General features: G+C 48.9%; 1 protein-coding gene and 1 long non-coding RNA gene across 3 annotated transcripts in view; one reads left to right on the forward strand and one right to left on the reverse strand.

Annotated features, from left to right (window-relative positions):
- Positions 1-26,123, reverse strand: part of LOC125460785 (protein-methionine sulfoxide oxidase mical3a-like) — a 374,391-nt gene that overhangs the window by 303,458 nt on the left and 44,810 nt on the right. The window contains exon 2 of one of the 2 annotated variants that reach the window (XM_059652260.1): positions 24,449-24,645. The exons of the other annotated variant lie outside the window; for it this stretch is intronic. The gene's annotated coding sequence lies outside the window, so the exon portion shown is untranslated. The remainder of the gene's footprint in view (positions 1-24,448; positions 24,646-26,123) is intronic. 2 annotated transcript variants of the gene reach the window in all.
- LOC132210703 (uncharacterized) lies at positions 1,830-24,632 on the forward strand. The gene is made up of 3 exons (XR_009446867.1): positions 1,830-1,889; positions 10,627-10,806; positions 24,388-24,632. It is a non-coding gene; the product is annotated as an uncharacterized LOC132210703 (long non-coding RNA).

The raw sequence follows: 26,123 nt of genomic DNA on the forward strand, positions 1-26,123 counted from the left end.
TGGCATCTGTGATTGCATGAATATAAGCTCAGCAGGTCACTGGTGTATGGAGTTTAAAGTGGTGACTACAAATGATTGCTTTGGTCTTCCCTAACATTTAATGAAAGATCTGTCTGCTCATCCATACAGGATGTCAGATCAGCAACCTGATAACTTTCATAACATTGGAGAATCAAGAGAGGTGATGGTGAATTGGATGTCATCAAACTATCCATAAATTTGTCGTTCATTGCATAGAAATGATGGGCATGAACTGGAGTTTTACTTGAATCCATTTAAAGAGACACTTACCGAATCTGTGTAGCTGAGATAGGCTTGGAATATTTCACATTGTATATAAGTGTAAGACTAAGGAAAGATGGGTTCCATCTCAGTTCCAGCTTACCTCGCTGTCAGGAAATTACAAGAATTGAAACATGATCAAACATGATCAGTACTTTGAGAGCAAGAACTCACCCAAGGGAACAATTAACAGCATTTTACAAGGACCAGATTATATCACTTTGTCCACACACTCGCTGACCAAGTTAAAAGTTGGTAAACTGACTTTAAAAGCAGTTAACAGTTCACTAAAGAATAGCGGAAGGAGGGAATGTGGCCAGACCATATCCAACCCCATGACAAACAGAGCACAGCCAGGGCACAGGAGGGTTGGTCACCCACTTTATTTTACACCTCCTCACCTGCTTTTAAATACAAATGCTGGGATTCTGTAAAATTCACCTTGTGAGTACAGGTAAAGCATCCTGAAACACAGACCAGGCATCTTTCACATGATAACAAAGTGTGAAGCTGGATGAACACAGCAGGCCAAGCAGCATCTCAGGAGCACAAAGGCTAACGTTTTGGGCCTAGACCCTTCATGAAGGATTCTCCAGCATCTGCAGTTCTCATTATCTCTCATCACATCTTTCACATGATGTTGGGACATGGCAAAGGTAAAGACAGTCACTCACTAGACTTCCGTCAATTACTGGAATGCATTTCCAGCAGGAGTAAAGAGCCCAGCAACAAATCTTGGATCATTCTCATAAGTGTAGAGAAAGATTTGCTCTGTATCTAACCACATGCTGTCCCTGCCCTGGTTGTTGATGCCGCAACATAGAGGGAGATTTAAAAGATTAGAGGGTACTTTGCTTTCAGTTTAAAAGTGTCGAGGGTGCTTTATTCCTCATCTCACCTTGTGCTGTAGTTGTCCTGGGACTGTCTGATGGGGACAGAAGAGAAGAAGCTTTACTCTGTATCTCACCCCATACTGTACCTGTTCTGAGAGTGTTTGATGAGGGTAGTATCATGGGGAGCTTTACTTGCAGTTTAAAGAGTAGTGGAAGCATGCCTATCAGGTCAAAAAGAGTAGAAGATTTACTCTCTAACGTACCCTGTGCTGTTTTTGCCTTGGTAGCAGTTGATGGAGAGAAGATGATTAACTGTTACTTACCTATTGTGGGAGTGGAGTGTTTGATGGACACAGAGTTGAGGGGGCTTTATTCTGTATCTAACCATGTTGTCCCTGTCTTGGGAAGTGCTTGATGGAGACAGTGTTAACGTAGCTTTATTTTCACATTAGGTGGAGGGTGAGGAACAGGAAGGGTTCAGGGAAAAGGGACTGTGGCGCAGAGTGGTGAGTGAGCGGGAGTAGTCTGGGGGAGTCTGTAAAGGGAAGTGTACGGAGGAGGGGTCTAGTGCGGAGATTGGCTTGGGGTAACGGTGTGAGGGGAAAGGAGAGTGGATGTGCGAAGAAGGGGGAGAGAGGGAGGGTGAGTACCCTGAGCGCGGGACACAAGACAAGGGCCTAAGGATGACGGTTGGTTTTTAAATAAAGGATTCCCATAAATCACTGCCCGGAGCGCGCGCTGTGAGAGTTTACTCGGTCAGCTACAGGAGTTACGGTACGTACTTCTCCTCGGGGAGGGGTATTTATGCCCGGAGTGCTATTTACACTGGAGGCAGACTGAGATCAAACAGCTCCCCCTCCCCACCTCAGACTCCCCGGGGGAGGGGTGAATAACGCCACCCTCAGAAACTCACCCCCTCCCCCATCAGAGTTACTCCTAACCTCACCGCCAAAGGAAACCCACTCCAATTGAAGCCCTGACCCCCTCGACGACATCCCTGTTCACCTGAGAGCAGGGTCTGTTTTCGGCCACACATGCAAACTTGGGCCCTGGCTCGGTTTAGCAGTTAGGAGCTGTACCGCAGTCACAGTAGTAGCAGCTCTCGTCTTCAACTCGTTTCACCCCTCCACATACTCTTCTTCGCCCCCCCTCCACCCGCTCTTCTTCGCCCCCCCTCCACCCGCTCCTCTTCCCCCCCCCTCCTCTTCCCCCCCCACCCGCTCCTCTTCCCCCCCCCTCCACCCGCTCCTCTTTCCCCCCCCCTCCACCCGCTCCTCTTTCCCCCCCCTCCACCCGCTCCTCTTGCCCCCCCCTCCACCCGCTCCTCTTGCCCCCCCCTCCACCCGCTCCTCTTGCCCCCCCCCTCCACCCGCTCCTCTTGCCCCCCCCCACACGCTCCTCTTTCCCCCCCCCTCCACCCGCTCCTCTTGCCCCCCCCCCACACGCTCCTCTTTCCCCCCCCCTCCACCCGCTCCTCTTCCCCCCCCCCTCCACCCGCTCCTCTTCCCCCCCCCCCTCCACCCGCTCCTCTTCCCCCCAGTCCACCCGCTCCTCTCCCCCCAAGTCCACCCGCTCCTCTCCCCCCCCCTCCACCCGCTCCTCTCCCCCGCCCCGCTCCTCTCCCCCCCCCCCGCTCCTCTCCCCCCCCCCCGCTCCTCTCCCCCCCCCCCCGCTCCTCTCCCCCCCCCCCCCGCTCCTCTCCCCCCCCCCCGCTCCTCTCCTCTCTCCCCTCCGCTCCTCTCCCCCCTCCACCCGCTCCTCTCCCCCCTCCCCGCTCCTCTCCCCCCTCCACCCGCTCCTCTCCCCCCTCCACCCGCTCCTCTCCCCCCTCCACCCGCTCCTCTTCCCCCCAGTCCACCCGCTCCTCTCCGCCCCCCTCCACCCGCTCCTCTCCCCCGCCCCGCTCCTCTCCTCTCCCCCGCCCCGCTCCTCTCCTCTCCCCGCTCCTCTCCTCTCCCCGCTCCTCTCCTCTCCCCCCTCCACCCGCTCCTCTCCCCCCTCCACCCGCTCCTCTCCCCCCTCCACCCGCTCCTCTCCCCACCCCCACCCGCTCCTCTTCCCCCCCCTCCACCCGCTCCTCTCCCCCCCTCCACCCGCTCCTCTCAACCCCCCCCCCCCCCGGCTCCTCTCCCCCCCCCCCCACCCGCTCCTCTACCGCCCCCTCCACCCGCTCCTCTCAACCCCCCCCCCCGCTCCTCTCCCCCCCGGCTCCTCTCCCCCCCCCCCTCCACCCGCTCCTCTACCCCCCCTCCACCCGCTCCTCTACCCCCCCTCCACCCGCTCCTCTCAATCCCCCCCGCTCCTCTCCCCCCCCTCCACCCGCTCCTCTCCCCCCCTCCACCCGCTCCTCTCCACCCGCTCCTCTCCCCCCCCGACCCGCTCCTCTCCCCCCCCCGCTCCTCTCCCCCCCCCGCTCCTCTCCCCTCGACCCGCTCCTCTCCCCCCCCCGCTCCTCTCCCCCCTCCACTCCTCTCCCCCCTCCACCCGCTCCTCTCCCCCCCCGCTCCTCTCCCCCCCTCCTCTCCCCCCCTCCACCCGCTCCTCTCCCCCCCTCCACCCGCTCCTCTCCCCCCCCGACCCGCTCCTCTCCCCTCGACCCGCTCCTCTCCCCCCCCCGCTCCTCTCCACCCCCCCCGCTCCTCTCCCCCCCCGCTCCTCTCCCCCCCGCTCCTCTCCCCCCTCCGCTCCTCTCCCCCCTCCACCCGCTCCTCTCCCCCCCCCACCCGCTCCTCTCCCCCCCCGCTCCTCTCCCCCCCTCCTCTCCCCCCTCCACCCGCTCCTCTCTCCCACCCGCTCCTCTCCCCCCCCCTCCTCTCCTCTCTCCCACCCGCTCCTCTCTCCCACCCGCTCCTCTCTCCCACCCGCTCCTCTCCCCCCCCGCTCCTCTCCCCCCCCCCGCTCCTCTCCCCCCCCCGCTCCTCTCCCCCCTCCGCTCCCCCCCCCGCTCCTCTCCCCCCTCCACCCGCTCCTCTCCCCCCCGCTCCTCTCCCCACTCCACCCGCTCCCCCCTCCACCCGCTCCTCTCCCCCCGGCTCCTCTCCCCCCTCCACCCGCTCCCCCCTCCACCCGCTCCTCTCCCCCCGCTCCTCTACCCCCCCCGCGCTCCTCCCCCCCGCTCCTCCCTCCCCCCCGCTCCTCCCCTCCCCCCCCCGCTCCTCCCCTCCCCCCCCGCTCCTCTCTCCCCCCCCGCTCCTCTCTCCTCCCCCCCGCTCCTCTCTCCCCCCCTCCTCTCCCCCCCTCCTCTCCCCCCCGCTCCTCTCCCCCCCCGCTCCTCTCCCCCCCGCTCCTCTCCCCCCTCCACTCCTCTCCCCCCTCCACCCGCTCCTCTCCCCCCCGCTCCTCTCCCCCCTCCACCCGCTCCTCTCCCCCCCCGCTCCTCTCCCCCCCCTCCACCCGCTCCTCTCCCCCCCCCCGCTCCTCTCTCCTCCCCCCCGCTCCTCTCTCCCCCCTCCTCTCCCCCACCCGCTCCTCTCCCCCCCCGCTCCTCTCCCCCCTCCGCTCCTCTCCCCCCTCCACCCGCTCCTCTCCCCCCTCCACCCGCTCCTCTCCCCCCCGCTCCTCTCCCCCCTCCACCCGCTCCTCTCCCCCCCCCGCTCCTCTCCCCCCCCCGCTCCTCTCCCCCCCCCCGCTCCTCTCCCCCCCCCGCTCCTCTCCCTCTCCCCCCCCGCTCCTCTCCCCCCCCCCCGCTCCTCTCCCCCCCCCCCGCTCCTCTCCCCCCCCCGCTCCTCTCCCCTCTCCCCGCCCCCCCCGCTCCTCTCCCCCCCCGCTCCTCTCCCCCCCCGCTCCTCTCCTCCCCCGCTCCTCTCCCCCCCCGCTCCTCTCCCCCCCCGCTCCTCTCCCCCCCCGCTCCTCTCCTCCCCCCGCTCCTCTCCTCCCCCCGCTCCTCTCCTCCCCCCGCTCCTCTCCTCCCCCCCCCGCTCCTCTCCTCCCCCCGCTCCTCTCCTCCCCCCGCTCCTCTCCTCCCCCCCCGCTCCTCTCCTCCCCCCCCCCCACCCGCTCCTCTCCTCCCCCCCCCACCCGCTCCTCTCCCCCCCCCGCTCCTCTCCCCCCCCCGCTCCTCTCCTCCCCCCCCGCTCCTCTCCCCCCGCTCCTCTCCCCCCCCCACCCGCTCCTCTCCCCCCCCCGCTCCTCTCCTCCCCCCCCGCTCCTCTCCCCCCGCTCCTCTCCCCCCCCCCACCCGCTCCTCTTCCCCTCTCCTCTCCCCTCGCTTCCCCCTCTCCTCTCCCCTCGCTTCCCCCTCTCCTCTCCCCTCTCTTCCCCCTCTCCTCCCCCCTCCTCTCCCCTCTTCCCCTCCCCACTCTTCCCTTCCCCTCCCACTCTTCCCCTTCCCACACATTCCCTCCACTTCTCCCCCCCACCCCATGCGCTCTCACCCCCCACCCCACGCGCTCTCACCCCCCACCCCACGCGCTCTCCCCCCCCACCCCACGCGCTCTCCCCCCCACCCCACGCGCTCTCCCCCCCCACCCCACCCCACGCGCTCTCCCCCCCCACCCCACCCCACGCGCTCTCCCCCCCCCACCCCACGCGCTCTCCCCCCCCACCCCACGCGCTCTCCCCCCCACCCCACGCGCTCTCCCCCCCCACCCCACCCCACGCGCTCTCCCCCCCCACCCCACCCCACGCGCTCTCCCCCCCACCCCACCCCACGCGCTCTCCCCCCCACCCCACGCGCTCTCCCCCTCACCCCACGCGCTCTCCCCCTCACCCCACGCGCTCTCCCCCTCCACCCCACCCCACGTGCTCTCCCACCCCACCCCACGCGCTCTCCCCCCCCACCCCACGCGCTCTCCCCCCCCACCCCACGCGCTCTCCCCCCACCACCCCCACCCGCTCTCCCCCCACCACCCCCACCCCACGCGCTCTCCCCCCACCACCCCCATCCCACCCCACGCGCTCTCCCACCCCACACGCTCTCCCACCCCCACCCCATGTGCTCTCCCACCCCCACCCCCACCCCACGCGCTCTCCCACCCCACCCCACGCGCTCTCCCACCCCCACCCCACGCGCTCTCCCCCCCCACCCCACGCGCTCTCCCCCCACCACCCCCACCCCACGCGCTCTCCCACCCCCACCCCCACCCCACGCGCTCTCCCACCCCCATCCCACGCGCTCTCCCACCCCCATCCCACGCGCTCTCCCCCCACCCCACCCCACGCGCTCTCCCACCCACCCCACGCGCTCTCCCACCCACCCCACGCGCTCTCCCCCCACCCCACCCCACGCGCTCTCCCCCCACCCCACCCCACCCCACCCCACGCGCTCTCCCCCCCCATCCCACGCGCTCTCCCCCCACCCCACCCCACGCGCTCTCCCACCCACCCCACGCGCTCTCCCCCCACCCCACCCCACCCCACGCGCTCTCCCCCCACCCCACCCCACCCCACGCGCTCTCCCCCCACCCCACCCCACCCCACGCGCTCTCCCCCCACCCCACCCCACCCCACGCGCTCTCCCCCCACCCCACCCCACGCGCTCTCCCCCCCCCACCCCACGCGCTCTCCCCCCCCACCCCACGCGCTCTCTCCCCCCCACCCCACGCGCTCTCCCCCCCACCCCCACCCCCACCCCACGCGCTCTCCCCCCCACCCCCACCCCCACCCCACGCGCTCTCCCCCCCACGATCTCTCTTGCCCCCCACGCGCTCTCCCCCCCCACCCCACGCGCTCTCCCCCCCCACCCCACGCGCTCTCCCCCCCCACCCCACGCGCTCTCCCCCCCAACCCCACGCGCTCTCCCCCCCACGATCTCTCTTGCCCCCCCCACCCCATGCCCTCCCCCCCACGATCTATCTTGCCCCCCCCACCCCATGCCCTCCCCCCCCACCCCGATCGCTCTCTGCCCCCCCGATCTTCCTCCCTCCCCCCTTTCCTCTCCTCTCCTCTCCTCCCCTCTCCCCTCTCCCCTCCCTCCCCCCTTTCCTCTCCTCTCCCCTCCCTCCCCCCTTTCCTCTCCTCTCCCCTCCCTCCCCCCTTTCCTCTCCTCTCCCCTCCCTCCCCTCTCCCCTCCCTCCCCTCTCCCCTCCCTCCCCTCTCCCCTCCCTCCCCTCTCCCCTCCCTCCCCTCTCCCCCTTTCCCATGCACCCACTCACTCTTATTCCCACCTTCACTCTCTCTCTCACCCTCTGTACTTGTCTTCCTGCTCATGTTCATTCCCACTCCCATACCTTCTCCCGCTCCCTCCATTCTTCAACCTACCCTTCTGTTCCTTAGCCTATGCCTCTCACTCCCCCATCCACTCCACCTCCATTTTCTATTCTCACCTCCCAACTCTCCCTTGCCCATTCATCTTATCTGTCCTGTCTTCCCTCCTTTACTCCACAATTCACTTCCCTTACAGCTTCACACTCTGGGCTCTTAGACTCCAGAGATAATAGGAACTGCAGATACTGGAGAATTCGAGACAACAAGGTGTAGAGCTGGATGAACACAGCAGGCCAAGCAGCATCTTCGGAGCAGGAAAGCTGACGTTTGGGCCTAGACCCTTCTAGGCCCGAAACATCAGTTTTCCTGCTCCTAAGTTGCTGCTTGGCCTGCTGTGTTCATCCAGCTCTACACCTTGTTGTCTCAAACTCCAGAATGTGTTTACTAATTGGAGCAGAGATCGCACAATAAGGGAAATTGGCTGTTGACCTTTAGAGTCATATTCGATTGGTTTAAATTGCTCCTCCGCAATGTTGAACTAACCCCAGTCTTAATGTTCACACCAAGTATGGCGGAACCATATGCACAGAGCACAATAGCATCACTTCACCTAACTCAATCTCATTCCTTCAGACTCTCACAATCAAAAACAAAGCTAATCCATAAACAGATGCACTGTTCCAAAACCAACATGATTTGGAGTTGGCAGCCAGTGTTTTATTGAGACAATTCTGTAACATAAAGCACAAACCCTGCGCTACCAAGCTCAACTTCAAGTTTTAAATTGGTACTGTCATCAGAATAGTCAATTCCATTGACCAGTAGACTGTGCCCTGTGCTGCCAACAAGTTGTTATCACCATATTTAGACGTTCAGTAAAAGTAGAGCAAGCACAGATCAAATGAGTATTCTCTCAGAACTCAGAGCAGGCAGGCGCAGCTGACAAATTCCCAAAATCTACACTACCACTACACATCTTCCCCACATCAAAACCGTCTCTCTCTTTCTTTCTCTCTCTCTCTCTCTCTCCCTCCTTGTCCAGCTCAGAATGAAAAATAATCACCAACAAAGACCCCTCTGATGGACTGAGACAGAACAATGTCAAGTTGTACAGCCAATTACAAATCAAGACAATTGGAAAACTAAACAGCAAGCATTTCAACCATCAGAGATAATGGGAACTGCAGATGCTGGAGAATTCCAAGATAATAAAATGTGAGGCTGGATGAACACAGCAGGCCAAGCAGCATCTCAGGAGCACAAAAGCTGACGTTTCGGGCCTAGACCCTTCATCAGATGGGGTCTAGGCCCGAAACGTCAGCTTTTGTGCTCCTGAGATGCTGCTTGGCCTGCTGTGTTCATCCAACCTCACATTTTATTATCTTAGCATTTCAACCATAACCTGTGAATCTGCAAGAAAATGCTTGCTAAAAACTGAACTTTAATCTGTATTTCATATCTATTTGAGACATTTTGTATAAAATGGAGAATTAAAATGAGAACTAGTTTAAAAAATTACTCTACAGACAAGCCTCTTTTACTGTCCCCACCAGCTGAAGTTCACTCCTCAAAAGAGCCACAGCATGGTTTCTCTGATCACAGCAACTCCAGAAACCTACTCAAAGTAAATTGACGGTTCAAACTGTCCAGATCAATTGCACTAAAATGAGACTGTTGTGGAGGTTTGTCGTCAAAATCTCTTTAACAGGGGTGGGGGGAGGGGTGTGAGTGTCCCGTGGACTATGAGGCAAATGTTCAACATGAAATAAAAGAAATTAAAGCAAACCCAGCACATTGATTGGGGCTTTACAATCAGAAAGGTGTTTTGGGTATGGTCTGTTATAAAGGGTTATTTGTGTTACGTCTCCTCAAAGTCTTCTGCCTGAGTCCCTGGTTGCATTACAACATAACTTTATTTACATTTACGTAGATGTGCAGAACCAGCACACACATTTAGAACTACTTACTCCTTCCAAAATTCTCTACCTCACCATGTGATTGGCATAATTGCCACAGTGTCATGTATCCCTCTGATGTTATAACCCCATTATTCTCTAAAGATGGGTAGTTACCATTCCCTACAGCCACCATCCACCAAGAGCTCCAAAGATTGTGTTGTCAGTCCAGAGCCAGGGATAAGCTGGAGACAGACATGGAGTCGGAGGAGAAGGATGCCATTATCAGGATCCAAATAGGAACCAACAGTATAGGGGAATTGGAAACGATATTCTATTGAGTGTTTGAGGAATGAGAGTCCAAATTAGAAAGAAAAGCAAAACGTCAAGGGTAACCCTGTCTGAAATGTTACCTGAGCCACGTACCAACTGTCAGAGTCTGTAGAATATAGAATTAAATGTATGGTTTAAAGAATTGTGTGGGATGAAGGGGTTTCAATTCAATAGGGCTGATGAGAGAAGAAACGTTCCACTGGAATGGGCTCCACATCAACTATGCTCAGACCAGTGTCCTGGCCAACTGTATAATTAAGCTGAGGACAGTACTTTAAACTAATTGGAGTAGATGGAGGAGGATATTGTTTAGGTGATGTAAGAATATAGGAATCCAAAGAGAAAAGTCAAGAAAGCAACGATGAAGATAAAACCAACACAGTTTAACAATTGTGCATCAGCCAGTCATGGCACTGGAGGGAATAGCAGTTTTAAAATGTAATTAATAACTCTTTATCTGAATGCACAAAGCATTTGCAAAAATATATCAAAATAGTGACATGAAATAGAGATTTATGGTGGGAAGGACATTTCATTCAACGGGAGGGGAAACACCCTCCCCTGTCCTTCATCACCTCAGTCCAGTCCAGCACTGAACTGCCCTTTTGTTGACCTTCCCACTGTGCTGCCAATTGAATGGAAAATGAATGACTAGAGGCTAATGCTGTACTTGGCAGGTAGGTCATTTAGCTATTTGAGCTTGCTCCATCAGTCAACATGATCAGGGTTGATCTTCCAACTCCATACACTGTTCCTGCTTTCTCCCCATACCCTTTGATGCATTAGCTCCTAGAACTATGTCTAACTCCTTCTTGAAAACATTCAAAATTTTGTCTTCAGAGATAACGAGGTGTAGAGCTGGATGAACACAGCAGGCCAAGCAGCATCAGAGGAGCAGAAAGGTACACCGGTAGTACATCGGCCTTCCTTCTCCTATGATGCTGCTTGGCCTGCTGTGTTCATCCAGCTCTACACCTTCTTATCTCGGATTCTCCAGCATCTGCAGTTCCTTTAATATCTATAATATTTTGTCTTCAACCGGCTTCTATGTCAGAGAATTGCACAGGCTCACCCTGCTTTGGTGAAGAAATTTCTCCTCGTCTCATTCCTAAATAGTATTTCCCATTACCCTTTGACAGTGGTTCGTCATTCTGGAATTTATACCCCACCGGGGTTACTCTTCAATCCTGGGCCTCTGCTGTCTGTTATTCCAGCAGATGACAGCATCGAATGCCTGCCTCTGGTTTGATCTTCTCCCCAGGATCTTGATCCCATGGAAAGGCCCCCAGTTGGCTTGTCAGCTGCTTGATTTGTTTACGGTAAGGTGAACTATACAGAAAACAGAGAATGTGGGGCTCTCCAGTTGAGTGTCTACCATCTTTATTTTTCCCATGCTTACACAATGACTAAGGTTGGAAAGGAAATATTCCAAGCTACACAGTATTCTATAAAGACAGACAGGAATGGCAAATGACAAGGGGTAGCCTTTAGTGTAAAGGATGACATCACAACATTTCATGTATCTTTAACACAAACAGACATTTGGCAGAACTTGCCAAACCCAAAACTTCAATCATCTAGAAGGACCAAAGAAGCAGCTGCATGTGAAAGCCATCATCTCCAAGTTTCATACTGTCCAACACCTAGGAGCTGCTGGATAGACTGTGGCTTTTTTAAAGCAATTTGGCTAGGCACATGAATCTTAAAATCCCTACAGTGTGGGAACAGGCCCTTTGGCCCAACAAGTCCACACTGACCCTTGGAGCTTCCCAACCCCCCATGACCCATACACCCCTGGGCAATTTAGCATGGCCAGTCCACCTAGCCTGCACATCTTTGGACTGTGGGAGGAAACCAGAGCACCCAGAGGAAACCCATGCAGACATGGGGAGAATGTGCAAACTCCACACAGATAGTCGCCTGGCACTGCTAACCACTGAGCCACCATGCTGCCCCAAATAGGAATAGAATAGGAAAGCATTAGAGGGATATGGGCTAAACACAGGCAAGTGGGACTAATTTAGTTTGGGAATCTTGGTTGGCATGGGCGAGTTGGACCAAAGGGTCTGTTTCTGTGCTATATCACTCTTCAACCCTATGAATCTATGACATTAGTGACAAAAGTTCTTGGCTATCAAGATCGTGAGACGGAATCAGTCTGGGTAGAAATTAGGAATAGCAAGAGTCAAAAAACAAGAGGGAGGGTATTTTGTAAGCCCCCAACAACAGATATACTATTGGATAGAACTTTAAAGAAAAAAACTATTACAGTTTGTAAAAAATTAAGATAATGTCAAAAAAGTTTTACTCCATGTAGACTTGGCAAGTATGGTATATAAACCTATTATAAATGTTTTTGTTACAGTATCTTGGAGTAATATGGTGTAAAACCAATAGGATACAAATATTTTCAAGCCAATATTGCTTTATGAGGCAGGGCTAGTTTTCAGAGTCAGAGTAAAAGATCCTTTAGGAAATAATGATCATTGAATTCATTGTTAAGTTTAAAGTGACGTCCTGCAATCACAATCAAACAAAAAAACCTAAATTTAAACAAAGACAATTGCATAGCAACTGGTTCAATTTTCTTGGGAATAGACTACAGTGTAGGGTGTTATGTAATGGAAACCATTTAAATAAATAATCCAGAGTATTCAATAAAAATACATTCCATTTTAAAACAAAGACTCATAAGAAAGATCCATGTGAGGCTTCTTCGGAAGTTAAAGATAGTATTGGGCAAAAATAATAGGTTTATAATGTTGCAAAGAGTACAAGTCTGAGGATTGGAAGTGTTTTAGAAAACAAAGGGGTACCAAAATTGATTTTAGAAAAGAAAAATACGTAAACTCATCAACAGTATTAAATAAACTGTATGCATTTTTTACAAATATCTAACAAGGAAGAGAGTAACCAACGTAAACATTGGTCACTTAGAAGCAGAAACAGGAGAATTTATTGAGGGGAATGAGGAAATGGCAGAAACATTGAACAAATATTTTGTGATAACAAAAGTGTGGAGCTGGATGAACACAGCAGGCCGCCAAGCAGCATCTCAGGAGCACAAAAGTTCCCATTATCACTGATACAATAAATATTTTCTGTCTGTCTTCACAATAACAGACACAAGTTACGTAACCAGAAATAGAGGGCAAACTTACGGCAAAAAATTATGAGGAAATTTAGGTTATTAATATCAACAGCGCAAATATAATGGAGAAACTCAGGACTAAAATCCCTGAGATTGATGGCCTACTAAAAAAAAATAACGGAAGAACTGCAGATGCTGTAAATCAGAAACAGAAACAGAAGTTGCTGGAAAAGCTTAGAAGGTCTGACAGCATTTGTGAAGAGAAATCAGAGTTAATGTTTCAGATTTAACTTCCTCCGAAGGTTGTAAAGTGCATGATTTGAAGATGAGATGTTGCTCCACAATCCGGAATTTATTACTGAGGAGATCTTAACAATACATTGACAAAAGCGTTGTACAATCAAACAAAGTGAACATTGTTTTATGAAGGGGGGGTCCTGATTCACAAATAGATGAGAGCTTTCTGAGTATTTACCAAATATGGTAGGTAAAAGAGAACTTGTACATGCAGTTTACCTGGATTTTCACAAGTCATTTGATAAGGTTACCTACAATCAGTTAATTGCAATATAAGTGTTCGGGGAGTTGGGGGTAACATATTTGCTTAGATAAATGATTATTTGACGGACCAGAAGCAGAGATTTCCAAGTCAGCATGCAGTGAATAGTGGAGTGTGACAAGGAGCACTGCTGAGGTCTCAGCTACTTACAGTTCTGCAACAGGAAATAATAGACAGGCAGTAAATTAAAGAGGAGGACTACTAAGGGTGTAGACTCTGGATTACTTCCAGTATCGCATGTTGCTGGGTACAAGAATCAGAAGATAGGTCACAAGAACAAAGTGACCAAAGAGATGGTGTAGGGGGAAGGGCTTTAAATCATTGGGTCAGTTTCTGGGGTAGGGATCTGCATAAGCTTCATGGGTTGCATCTGAACTGGAATGTGCCCAATATCCTTGCTGAGGAGATTTTAAACTGATCTGGCAGGGGGATGGAGCACAGAGTAGATGTAAAGTCAGGAGCAACGTCCATTCAGATTAGAAGTACTAAGATAGTCCAGTGTATGGGGAAGGCAGGGATAGGCACACAGCAGGACAGAATAGCTAAATTGTATCAACTGATCAGCACATGGGCATATGCTATTGTTGCAATTACTGAGAGATGGTTGAAGGAAGGACAGGACTAGCAGCTCAATACTCCACAGTATAGAAGTTTCAGGCATGATGGGAGGATCCACAGTTAGTCCTTCCAGAGATGGGGCAGTGCTAGACCTAATCTGAGGGAATGATGCCATTCAAGAGGTTAAAGTTTCAGTTGGTGAGCATTTTGGGAGAGTGGCCATAATTCTGTAATTTTCAAAGTCATTATGGAGAGGGGTAAGCCTAGTGCAGACATTAAATGTCTAAACTGGGGAAAGGCCAGGTGCATAAATCCCCAGGACCTGAGCCCAGGCTGCTATGGAAGATAAGCGAGGAGATTTACTGGGGCCCTGGTGGAGATATTAAATACTTCACAGGCCACAGGTGAAATGCAGATGATTGGAGGATAGCTAATGTGGTTGAAGAAGGGCAGCAGGGACAGGCCAAGTAATTACAGATCAGTTAGTCTAATGTCAGTGGTAGGAAAATTATTGGAAAAAAAGTTCTGAGAGGCATGATTACTCTTTACTAGAAAAGACAGGGATTGATCAGGGATGGACAGCACAGATTTGTTAAAGGAAGAACTGTGAAAAATTAATTGAATTTTTTGAAAAGGTGACAAAATATATTGATAAGGATAGTGCAGTTGATGTGATTTACATGGACTTCAGTAAGACCTTTAACAAGGTGCCACATGGATGGCTGAACCAAAAAGTAAAAGCCCATGGGATCCAAGGCAAGATGGCAAACTGGATCCAAATTTGGATTGCAAATAGGAGGCAAAGAGTGAGGGTGGAGGCTTGTTTTTGTGATTGGAATTCTATTACCAGCACTGCACCGCTGGGATCAGTGCTGGGACACTTGTTATTTATCATGTACATTTACAATCTGTATAATTTGTATAATCACAAAGTTTGCAAGTGGCACATAAATTGGTGATGATATTGATAGGGGGTCTCAGTGAAGGGGGTGGTCTCAGACTACAGAGTGATATTGATCAGCTGGTAAATTGGGCAGGGCAGTGGCAAATTTAATCATGAGTGTGAGGTGATGCAGTTTGGGAGGCCTAATGAGGAAAGGATGTACACCATTCAGTGGTAGGCCCCTGAAGTGTACTGAGGAACAAAGGGAATAAAATGTGAGGCTGGATGAACACAGCAGGCCAAGCAGCATCTCAGGAGCACAAAAGCTGACGTTTCGGGCCTAGACCCTTCATCAGAGAGGGGGATGGGGAGAGGAAACTGGAATAAATAGGGAGAGAGGGGGAGGCGGACCGAAGATGGAGAGTAAAGAAGATAGGTGGAGAGAGTGTAGGTGGGGAGGTAGGGAGGGGATAGGTCAGTCCAGGGAAGACGGACAGGTCAAGGAGGTGGGATGAGGTTAGTAGGTAGCTGGGGGTGCGGCTTGGGGTGGGAGGAAGGGATGGGTGAGAGGAAGAACCGGTTAGGGAGGCAGAGACAGGTTGGACTGGTTTTGGGATGCAGTGGGTGGGGGGGAAGAGCTGGGCTGGTTGTGTGGTGCAGTGGGGGGAGGGGACGAACTGGGCTGGTTTAGGGATGCAGTAGGGGAAGGGGAGATTTTGAAACTGGTGAAGTCCACATTGATACCATATGGCTGCAGGGTTCCCAGGCGGAATATGAGTTGCTGTTCCTGCAACCTTCGGGTGGCATCATTGTGGCAGTGCAGGAGGCCCATGATGGACATGTCATCAAGAGAATGGGAGGGGGAGTGGAAATGGTTTGCGACTGGGAGATGCAGTTGTTTGTTGCGAACTGAACGGAGGTGTTCTGCAAAGCGGTCCCCAAGCCTCCGCTGGGAGACTTCACACTCTGTTCCTTAACTGCCACCTCCATCCTCTTTCTGGCAACAATCTGACATTTAATTGGTCTGATCACAATCTCGCTGTCCTTCATAATAGAATGAGCTCTGGCATTTTTTTTAAATTTTTGGTTTAATTCATTCATAGAATGTGAGTGTTGCAGGCAAGAACATATAGCATTTAATAGCTATCCTTAATAGCCATCAAAAGGTGGTTGTGAACTGCCTTCTTGAACTTTGTAGAGCCTTACTCTAGGTAGATCCACAATGCAATTAGGGAAGAAATTACAGCGTTTTGATCTAGTAACAATGATGAATGGTGATATATTTTGAAGTCAGGATAGTGAGTGGCTTGGAGGGAAACTTGGAGTTGGTGGCATTCTCATGTATCTGCTGTCCTTGTCCTTATAGATGGCGGTGGTCACAGGTTTGCAAGATATTATCAAAGGAGCCTTAGTGAATTTCTACAATGCTTCTTGTAGATAGTGTATACTGTTACTATTGGTTGAAGGAATGAATGTTAAAGATGCTGGCAGCCAATTAAGCAAGCTGCTTTGTCCTGGTTGATGTTGAGCTTTTTAAGAATTATTGCAGCTGCCTAGGAAGTGAAGAGCGTTCGAATACACTCTTGACTTTAATCTATAGACAGTAGATTGTTGGGAAGTATATTTGGTGAAGTTGGATTTTTGGAGCAGACATAGCTGGACAATTTACAAACTGTTGGATCAATGCCAATATTTTAGCTGTACTGAAACAGCTTAGCTAGGGGAGTGGCAGGTTCTGGAGCACAAGTCTTCATTACTGTTGCTGGAATGTTGTCAGGTCTCATCTCTTGCAGTATTCAGCACTCTAACCTTTTCTTGATATCATGATGGCTGAAGACTGGTATCAGTAATACTGAGGGCCTCTGGAGGGAGCTGAAATTTGGCTGAAGATTCTTGGAAAAGCTTCAGCCTTACCTTTAGCATTGTCTGTACCATCATTGGAAGCATTTTTTAAAGCCATTCAACTTGACCCTTCTCATAGCATTAATGCTGAAATCCTCACTCATAGCTTCATTACCTCAAAACCTAACTATTTCCACACATTGTGCCCTCCATCACCTTCAGGTCATCCAAAATTGCTGGCCATGTTTTAACACACACCAAGTCCCATTCTCCTTTCATTACCTCCTCACTGACTGACAGTGGCTGCTGGTTGAGTAACATTTTAATTTTGAAATTCTCATCCTCGTTTTCAAATCCTTGCATGTCTTCCTCACTGCCTGGCTCATTTATCTCCTCTAGTCCCACATCCCTGTGAGAAATTCATGCCCCTCTAATTCTGGCATTTTCTACAGCACTGATTTTAACTATTGTTAGTGGTCCTGTGCTGCCAAACCCTTAAAATCGAGAAAACCCTCCCTATAACAGTCAGCCTCCTCTCTATCATTTCTCCTGAAACGCCCTTCTCTGACCAAGTGTTTGGCCATCATCCCTAAAATCTCCTGTAGAGCCTGGTATCAAATTTTATTTAAAATGTTGTTCTGCGGCACCTTGAGGTGAGCTATTACATTATAAGCCCTGTTTAAAAACATATTATTGTTGTATCCAATAGCAATGATTTGTGGGACTTGTATGAATTCTTTGGGCTGTAGCTTTAAATTTAGAGTTAATGAGGTAGTCATGTGACTTGTTCTGTCCTGATAGTAAGTCTGAGTAATTCGTTTGTTAGAAGTCAAAGAAAGACTTAGATTGGTTTTACTGAGAAGAAGGTGCAGGGGTATTAATGTTTGGAGATAATAGCAGCCATCATTGGGTTTTTCACGAGTAAAGTCTGAGTCTCCCAAAATCCCAGAAAGGTGTTATTGGTATCGGAATACTGCCCATTTACTTTGAAGATGAAAGTGAGTTGGGATCAAGGACAGCAAATTGCATTTCTACCTAAATAAAAGGTTAATTTTTTTGTGATGCCATGGGGAAGAAGCCAGAGATTTGAGATCAGGTTACAGGCTTCCTTATAAATCAATGACTATCAGAAACAGACAGCAGAGAGAAAAGGATGCTTGATCTTATGAACTATCATAAACAAATGCATAATGGAAATGGTCTCTAGTCAAAGACAGTTGTCCTCCGATTTTAAGACCAAAAGACCAATAAGACATAGGAGAAGTAATAGGCCATTCAGCCCTTTTGAGTCTGCTCTGTCATTCAAGGAGATTATGACTAACCTGATAATCCTTAACTCCACCTTCCTGCTTCCCCCCCACGACCTGTGATTCCCTTATTGATTCAAAATCTGTCAACATCAGACTTGAATGTACTTAATGACCCAGCCTTGATTGTCCTTTGTGATAAAGAATTTCTCAGATTCACTGTCTTCTGAGAAAAACAACTCCTCCTCATCCATGGCTTCAATGTGCAAGTCCTTATTCTGAGATTACGCCCTATGGTCCCAGACTTTCTCACAAGGGGAAACATCTTCTCTGCATCTGCCGTGTCAAGTTTCTAAGGATTTTGCATGTTTACAAAAAAAGGTCTCCTCTCATCCTTCTGAATTTCAATGAGTACAGGCCCAATGTACTCAACCTCTTCTCAAAAGAGAGCCCCTCTATATTGATAACATGCCCGTGAACATGCTCTGGACTCTCCTTTGAGCTTTGGAAGATTTAACAAGACAAAGGTGTACCCAGTGAATGGAAGACACTAGGAAGGTCAGAGGATCAGGGGAATCTTGGGGTGTTTGTTCTGAGGTGGCAGGAAAGGTTTATCAGGTAGCTAATGAGGCTTAAGGATACTTGCCTTTATTAGGTAAAGATTGTAGGAGCAGGGAGATTGTGTTGGAACCATGCAGGCCTTGTGTTAGGCCACACCTGGAGTACTGTGTGCAGTTCTGATCATACACGGTAGGAAGGATGTGATTACACAGGAGGAGTTGCAGAGGAGATTCACCAGGATGTTGCCTGGGATGGAGCAGTTGAGCTTTGAAGAGAGGCTGGATATGTTTGGATGTTTATTTTGGGCAGAGAAGGTTGAGGAGGGAACTGATAGAGGTGTCTAAGATTATGAGGGGTATAAACAGAATAAAATTCCCTTAGTGAAAGGAGTGAATAATAAGGGGGCATAATTTTGAAGTGGAAGTCAAGAGGTTTAAGGGGATTTTGGAACGTATATTTTTAATCTAGGGGCAGGAATCTGGAATACACTGTGTGGGAGGGTGGTTGAGGCAGGAAACTTCACAACCTTTAAAAACTACTTGGTTGAGCACTTGAAGTGTCATAACATTCTACGCTTTGGGCCTAGTATGGGAAAATAGGACTGGTTTGGCTAACAGGGTATTTTTGGCAGTACAGACTCAATTGGCTGAAGGGTCTCTTCTGTACTGTATGATTCTATCTATCCAATGACATCACACTTTTCTTTAGATAATGGGCCAAAAACTGTCCATACTATTCCAGCTGTGATCTGAATAGTGCCTCATGTAGTTTTAGCAAAAGTCACCCTACTTTTATACTCCATTCCATTTGCCTTCCCTATTATTCACTGAACTTGGATGCTAGCTTTTTGTGATTCATTGGAAAGCACCCCAAATCCCTCGCTCTAAAGCTTTCTGTAGTTTCTTTCCAATTAAGTAGTGTTCAATTCCCCTATTCTTCCTGCCCAAAGCAAAATCTCACATTTTCTTGCATTATATTTGATTTGCTAAGTTTATGTCTACTGTCTATATCCCTGTGCAAACTCTGTGTCATCCTCACTTCTTGGCTTCCCACCTATTTTTAAGTCATTCACAACTTTTTTTTATATTCACTCATTGGACGTGGGCCTTGCTGGCTGGGCTATCCTTAGTTGCCCTTATGAAGACGGTAGGTGAGCTGCCTCCTTAAACTACTGCAGTCCAAACGGTGATAGCGGATTAACTTTCCTCATCCGAGTCATGACAATCCAACGTAAATCATTATGTCCCCTGTGGCATTCTACTGCTGTAGTTACAAGTTCCCAACATGCAAATATCCTATTTTCCCAATTGCGTCTTTTATCAGATGTTCTGGCATGACCATGGGGAAAATAATGGTAAAGGTGAGTTTCCCTGTGACGTGAGCGTGTTTTTAATATCAGGGGTGGTTTGCATCAGGCAAGAGTTACACTCATGATGAAACCAACAGCAAGTCAATCACTTGTGTCTTTCAACCCTATATCTCTCATTTGCTAAAAGCTCAATTCTGTAGTAAAGTCTAAATTGTCCAGGAATTTACACCAGCAGCATATGATAGACAACTACTTGCCATAAAACTGGAACTGAAGCAGCTAAAAAACTCCTAGCTGCTAATGTTACATTTCATTGAGAAAGCAGGATGTCTTGGTTGGAGCTTTAAAGAAGTTGTCATTTGGTGAGGACATCAGTTAACATTCAATCCAATGACAGCAAATAGTTTTATATCAACGAAAACCACAAAGTGGAATTAATTTTACCTGATGGACAGAGGATAAAGTCACTATCAAGATTCTATAAAGCCAATACTTTAGGGCTGATGACAGGTCTGACCAGAACTTTGATTTTGACCATAAGGATATTGAGAATGAAAATTGCTGGAAAGGACTTTCAGACAGAAGTCTGGGCTTTGGACAATCTGAGAAAATCTGATATCCAAAACAAGTTAAACATTTTTGGAGATGAGGAGCATGAAGTCATCTGGAGGTTGTACAGGATGTTGGTGAAGCGTCTTGTGGAATACTGTGTACAGTCTGGTCGCCCAGTTATGGGAAGGATACTATTAAGCTAGAGAGGGTTCAGGAGAAGTTTACCAGGATGTTTCTGGGTCTGAGATAGTAGGAACTGCAGATGCAGGAAAATCTGAGATAACAAGGTGTAGAGCTGGAAGAACACAGCAGGCCAAGCAGCGTCACAGGAGCAGGAGAGCTGACATTTCGGAACATAGACCCTTCTTCAGAAATGGGGGAGGGTAAGGGGGTTCTGAAATAAATAGGGAGGGGGGGGAGGCGGATAGAAGATGGATAGAGGAGAAGATAGGTAGAGAGGAGACAGACAGGTCAAAGAGGTGGAGATGGAGCCAGTAAAGCTGAGTGTAGGGGCGGGATGAGGCTAGTAGGTTTAGAGATGGCGGTGAGGCTTGAGGTGGGAGGAGGGGGTAGGTGGGAGGAGGGGGTAGGTGGGAGGAAGGACAGGTTAGGGAGGTGGGGATGAGCTGGGCTGGTTTTGGGATGAGGTCAGTGGAGGGAAGATTTTGAAGCTTCTGAAATCCACATTGATACCATTGGGCTGCTGGGTTCCCAAGCCGAATATGAGTTGCTGTTCCTGCAACCTTCAGGTAGCATCGTTGTGACACTGCGGGAGGCCCAGGAGAACATGTTGTCTGTGGAATGGGAGGGGGAGTTGAAATGGTTTGTGACTGGGAGGTACAGTTGTTTAGTGCAAACAAGCGTAGGTGTTCTGCAAAACGGTCCCCAAGCCTCCGCTTGGTTTCCCTGATGTATTGGAGGCCACAATGGGAACAGTGGATGCAGTATATCACATTAGCAGATGTGCAGGTGAACATCTGCTTGATGTGGAAAGTCTCCTTGGGGCTGGGATGGGGGTGAGGAGGGAGGTGTAGGGGCAGGTGTAGCACTTCCTGCGATTGCAAGGAAAAGTGCCGTGTGTGTTGGGACTGGAGGGGAGTATGGAGTGGACAAGGGAGTCACGGAGACTGTGTTCCCTCCAGAAGGCAGATAAGGGTGGGGAGGGAAAAATGTCTTTGGTGGTGGGGTTGATTGCAGATGGCGGAAGTGTCAGAGGATGATAAGTTAGATCCAGAGGTTGATGGGGTTGAATGGATGTTTGAGTTATAAAGAAAATCTGGATAAGCTCGGACTTTTGTCGCTGGAGCATCAGAGATTGTGAGGCAACCTTATAGAAGTTTATAAAATAATGAAGGGTACGGATAGAGGTAATGGTAATTGTCTTTTCCTGGAATGGGTGAGTTCAAGACTAGGGGACATAATTTTAAGATGAGAGGACAGAGATTTTAAAAAAGGTGAGGGGCAAATTTTTTTACACAGAGGGTGGTTTGCGTGTGGAGTGAACTTCCTGAGGAAGTGGTGGATGTGGGTATAATTACAACATTTAAAAGACATTTGGATAAGCATATGAATTGGAAAGATCTGGAGGGATATAGGCCAGGAGCAGGCAGGTGGGACTAGTTTAGTTTGGAATTGTGTTCGGCATGGACTAGTTGGATTGAAGGGTTTGTTTCTGTGCTATATGACTCAATAACACTATAGCTGAAGACATATCTGATGTGAAGTATCAAGCATAACAGAAAAAGAACTATGTGTCAGAAACTACATGAGGAAACAGAAATGTGCATCAAAGGTAGTCTTGGAATTGATGAAAATCCAAAAGAAAGGCTTAATGCAAAAAAAAGTAGATCGAGTACAAAAAAAATTAACCATGTAAACAAAGCTAAATACTTTGGAAAACGAACCAGTGTAAAACACCCATTTGAATGACAGAAACAAGGCACAGACTCTCAGATGGTAAGAGATCTAAGTAGATCTTGCAGATGTAGAACAACAGCAGTTGAAAGGGTCAAATGGTCAGTAATTAAAGATCAGTAAGTTAAGAGAAAGCAGCGCAGAGACTGTTTTGAGGATCCAGATGAATCTGTTCAAGGGAAATTACTCTTTGTCCACCTGGAGCAGAATCAGTACTAGATTTCCTGGAAGAAAACTGAAGATGGTTTGAGGTGAAACAGGCTCCCAGGGTTTTGCAAATATCTTTGTAGAACATTACAGGGGCTAGTGAGGAACATCTTGTGAAAGTGATGGAAAGCCTGTTTAACAACATAACCAAAGAAGAGCAAATACCTGAAGACTGGGAAAATACAATAAAATCAACTGTCATAAATAAGAGAAAAGCACAAGCAGCAATTACAGAAAAAAACGGCCCTCTGCATTTACGTAGAAAAGTATGTACTGAGACAACAGAGAAGGGAATGTTGAGATATGGAGAACACAATGGTTCAATACATCAACTGTTTGTGATAAGACAAGTTTCGGAGAAATTTAGAAAATGTGATACTTTCCTTTTTTTGTTGCAACAACTTTATGAAATGACGTATTGCTGAAAGAGACCATTCAGCGCAACGTCTGTGCAAGCCTCTATGAAAGAGATGTCCTTTGAGATTCACTCGTATCCCATAGTCCTGCAATGTTTCTTCCTGCTTAAGATTCCTTCTTAATATTCATTATTGAATGTAATCAAAGCTGTTGAGAGTCTGCATGGAGAAGACATCTGACATTTCTTAAACAGTACAACAGTCCCAAGAAACTTGTGAAACTGACAGAAACCGGTAGCAAACCCCTGCAGTGTTAGAGCAGTTCTAAAGGGCTGATTTTGGGTGAATGAAGGGTGTAACTATTGTCTGATTAATTCACCCTAGCAATGGAACAAATAATGAATCCTGCTGTATCTATCTTATGATTTTGAAGGAGTCTTCTCATACAACAGGATTTGAAACAAACAATTGCAGTTTGTTGATAACATAGACCTTAAAGCAACATCAAGAACAAATTTGAAGAGATTATCTGATAAAGTGTATGTGCAGTTTAAAAATTAGATTTGTGGATTAGCACAAATAAGGCAAAGGTCATATCCTTTGTAATGCATCAGGAGATTGTGCATGTTATAATTGGAAGGGATGAAGTTGAATGGGTGAAAAAGTTTAATGAGTGTGTGTCAGAGTTATTTCTGTTACTTTTGGAAAATTAAACAAGACATGGAATGCTAAGTAGATATTGTTTTAAACAAAATCAGAGTTTATAAAACAATAATGACCTTAATCTGAATTAACCTTGATCAACCCAGATCTTAGAGCTGGTGTTTGAGACAAAGGAACACTGACAATAATTTGTTCAAGTTATTTGAGGAAGTAACAAGCAAAGTGGATAAAGAGGAGCCCGTAAATGTGATGTACATGGATATCTGAAACAAAACATTTGATAAGGTGCCAGATCAAAGGTTATCACACAACGCAAGAGTTCATGGTGTAAATCACAATTAACAGCAATCGCAGAGTCACTGGCAGTTGATTTTGATGCCCAGCCACATTCCCTCACCCTACACACAACTTGATGATCATGTTACTACAATATTCCTGCTCCAGAAAGCTGTGTTATCAATTCCACAAGTTTCTCAGGAATATCATACCTGTTTAAAGAAATGTCAGATCTCTTCTATGGAAACTGCTAAAGCTTTGATTCAGAGATAATAGGAACTGCAGATGCTGGAGAATCCGAGATAACAAAGTGTGGAGCTGAATGAACACAGCAGGCCAAGCAGCATCTTAGGAGCAGGAAAGCTGACGTTTCAGGCCTAGACCCTTCATCAGAAATGGGGGAGGGGAAGACGGTTCTGAAATGAATAGGGAGAGAGGGGGAGGTGGATCGAAGATGGATAGAGGAGAAGATAGGTGGAGAGGAGACAGACAAGTTAAAGAAGTGGAGGTGGAGCCATTCTATAAATGAATATTAACTTAAAAAGGAAGAAAGATCGCAGGACTGTGGGATAGGAATGGGTCTCAAGGGATCCATCTTTCAAAGAGGCCAGTATAGGCACACTAGGCTGAATGGTCTCTTAAGCTTTTCCAGTTTATTGTATCATGTTTCAGATTTGGTCCAGATGGACAGTTATTGCAGGGTAAAGTCAGCTTTATGATGGCATTGCAAACAAATGATTTAGAAATGTATTAGGAACTGGCATGAAGCAGTATGATATGTACCAAAAATATAGGAGGCTATTCAGGCTGTCATGTCTATGTAGACTCTCTGTGAGAGTAGTTTAGCTAGTACTACTCCTCTGTCCGGTGTTTTTCCTTCAGCTGTTTGTCCATTAGGTCCATATGGGACTAAGAAAAATTACAGGATCACTGCTGACCCCACCTCCAATATCCGAGCAACAGAAGCCAACCAGGAGCCCCGGAATCGACTTGCCGTGTTTCAGATCTTCAAAGCAGCCAGTAACGTTCTGGATGTTCCAGAGGCACAGATCCGGAAGCAGACCTGCACGTGACCAGTGGCAGAGTGACAGCATAAACTACAAAGTGAAGCAATGATACTGAGTCAGATGCCTGGACCATCTGAAAATAAACCAAAAATGTTCAATGTCCACGTAGAATGGATAAATAAATTTCTGTGCACAACTGAAAAATGTTTGCCTTATTATCACAAAAGTGTATTGACAAGTAAGAATGGGAATATAGAATGGCACCACACAACGATGCACAGTAAATTCAAGGACGGTTTACTCTTAAACAACATGCTTAGACAAAGAAAGCTGACCCACTGAACCCTGTGTTAAAACTGAACTGTCATTTTTATTTTCCTGAACAACAACAGGTAAGATCTGCACTAAAGCATCGTTTTGCATTTGCCATCTTTTGGTAAAACACAAGAAATCATTCACTGAAGGCTAAATAAATAAAGAAGCAATGACTACAGCCGTTTACTTTATTCAAAGACTTCAAGAACAAAAAAGAAATGATAATGGAATGTCACTTGGTTTGTCCATAGCAACAAGACAAATGGATTTTTATCCAAAGATATCTCTCAGCAACTACAGCAGAATCTGAAGGATCTGAATATTTCTCACTGGAGTTCAATTCATTCATTGACATGACCAACACAACCCATCAGATGTTTTTGTGCGATGATTTTTAAGGACATGAAAAAAATCATCTTTAGTTATGTGACCCTTTTGCCTCCTAAAGAGTCAACAGGAGGTGATGAGTTCTACAAAAATTCAAAAGGTACGTGACTCATAGAGCCTGTTTCCATAGGTTCTTCAGCCCAACCCGTCCATTCACGATTAAACTAGTCCCATTTGCCTACGTTTGGTTTATGTCCCTCCATACCTACCCCATCCAGCTACATGTGTAAATGTTTCTTAAATAATGAAATTATGCTCACTTGCACCATTACGTTTGGAAGCCTGTTCTAGATTCTGACCATGCTCTATATGAAAAAAGATTGTCCCTCTGGACCTTTTTTATATCTCCTCTCTCACCTGAAACCTGTGCCCTCTGGTTTTAGACTCCCCTACCATGGGGAAAAGCTGTTTGCTGTCTACCTTATTTATGCCTCTCATGATTTTACAGACCTCTAAAAGGTCACTCTTCAGCCTCTTATGCTCCAGGGGAAAATGTCCCAGCCTATCCATTCTCTCCTTATAACTCAAATCTTCCAGCCCAGGTATCATCCTTGTAAATCTTTTCTTCAGTCTTTCTAGTTTAATAATATCCTTTCTACAATAGGGCGACCTGAACTGCTCACAGTATTCCAAAGTGGCACACCAATATTTTGTGCAACTGCAACAAGACGTCCCAACCCCTAGTCTCTGTGTTCTGACCGATGAAAGCAAGCATGCTGAAAGCCACCTTCACCACCTGTGTACCTGTGACTCCACTTTCAAGGAGCTGTGAACCTGTACTTGCAGATCTCTTTGTTGAAAAATATTCCCCAGTGCCCCATCATTGACTGTGTAAGTTATATCCTGGTTTGACCCACCAAAATGCAACACCTTTCATTTATTTCAATTAAACAGTATCTGCTATTCCTC

The sequence above is a fragment of the Stegostoma tigrinum genome, chromosome 18 (assembly GCF_030684315.1).
Source record: "Stegostoma tigrinum isolate sSteTig4 chromosome 18, sSteTig4.hap1, whole genome shotgun sequence".
NCBI classification, from domain to species: domain Eukaryota; kingdom Metazoa; phylum Chordata; class Chondrichthyes; order Orectolobiformes; family Stegostomatidae; genus Stegostoma; species Stegostoma tigrinum.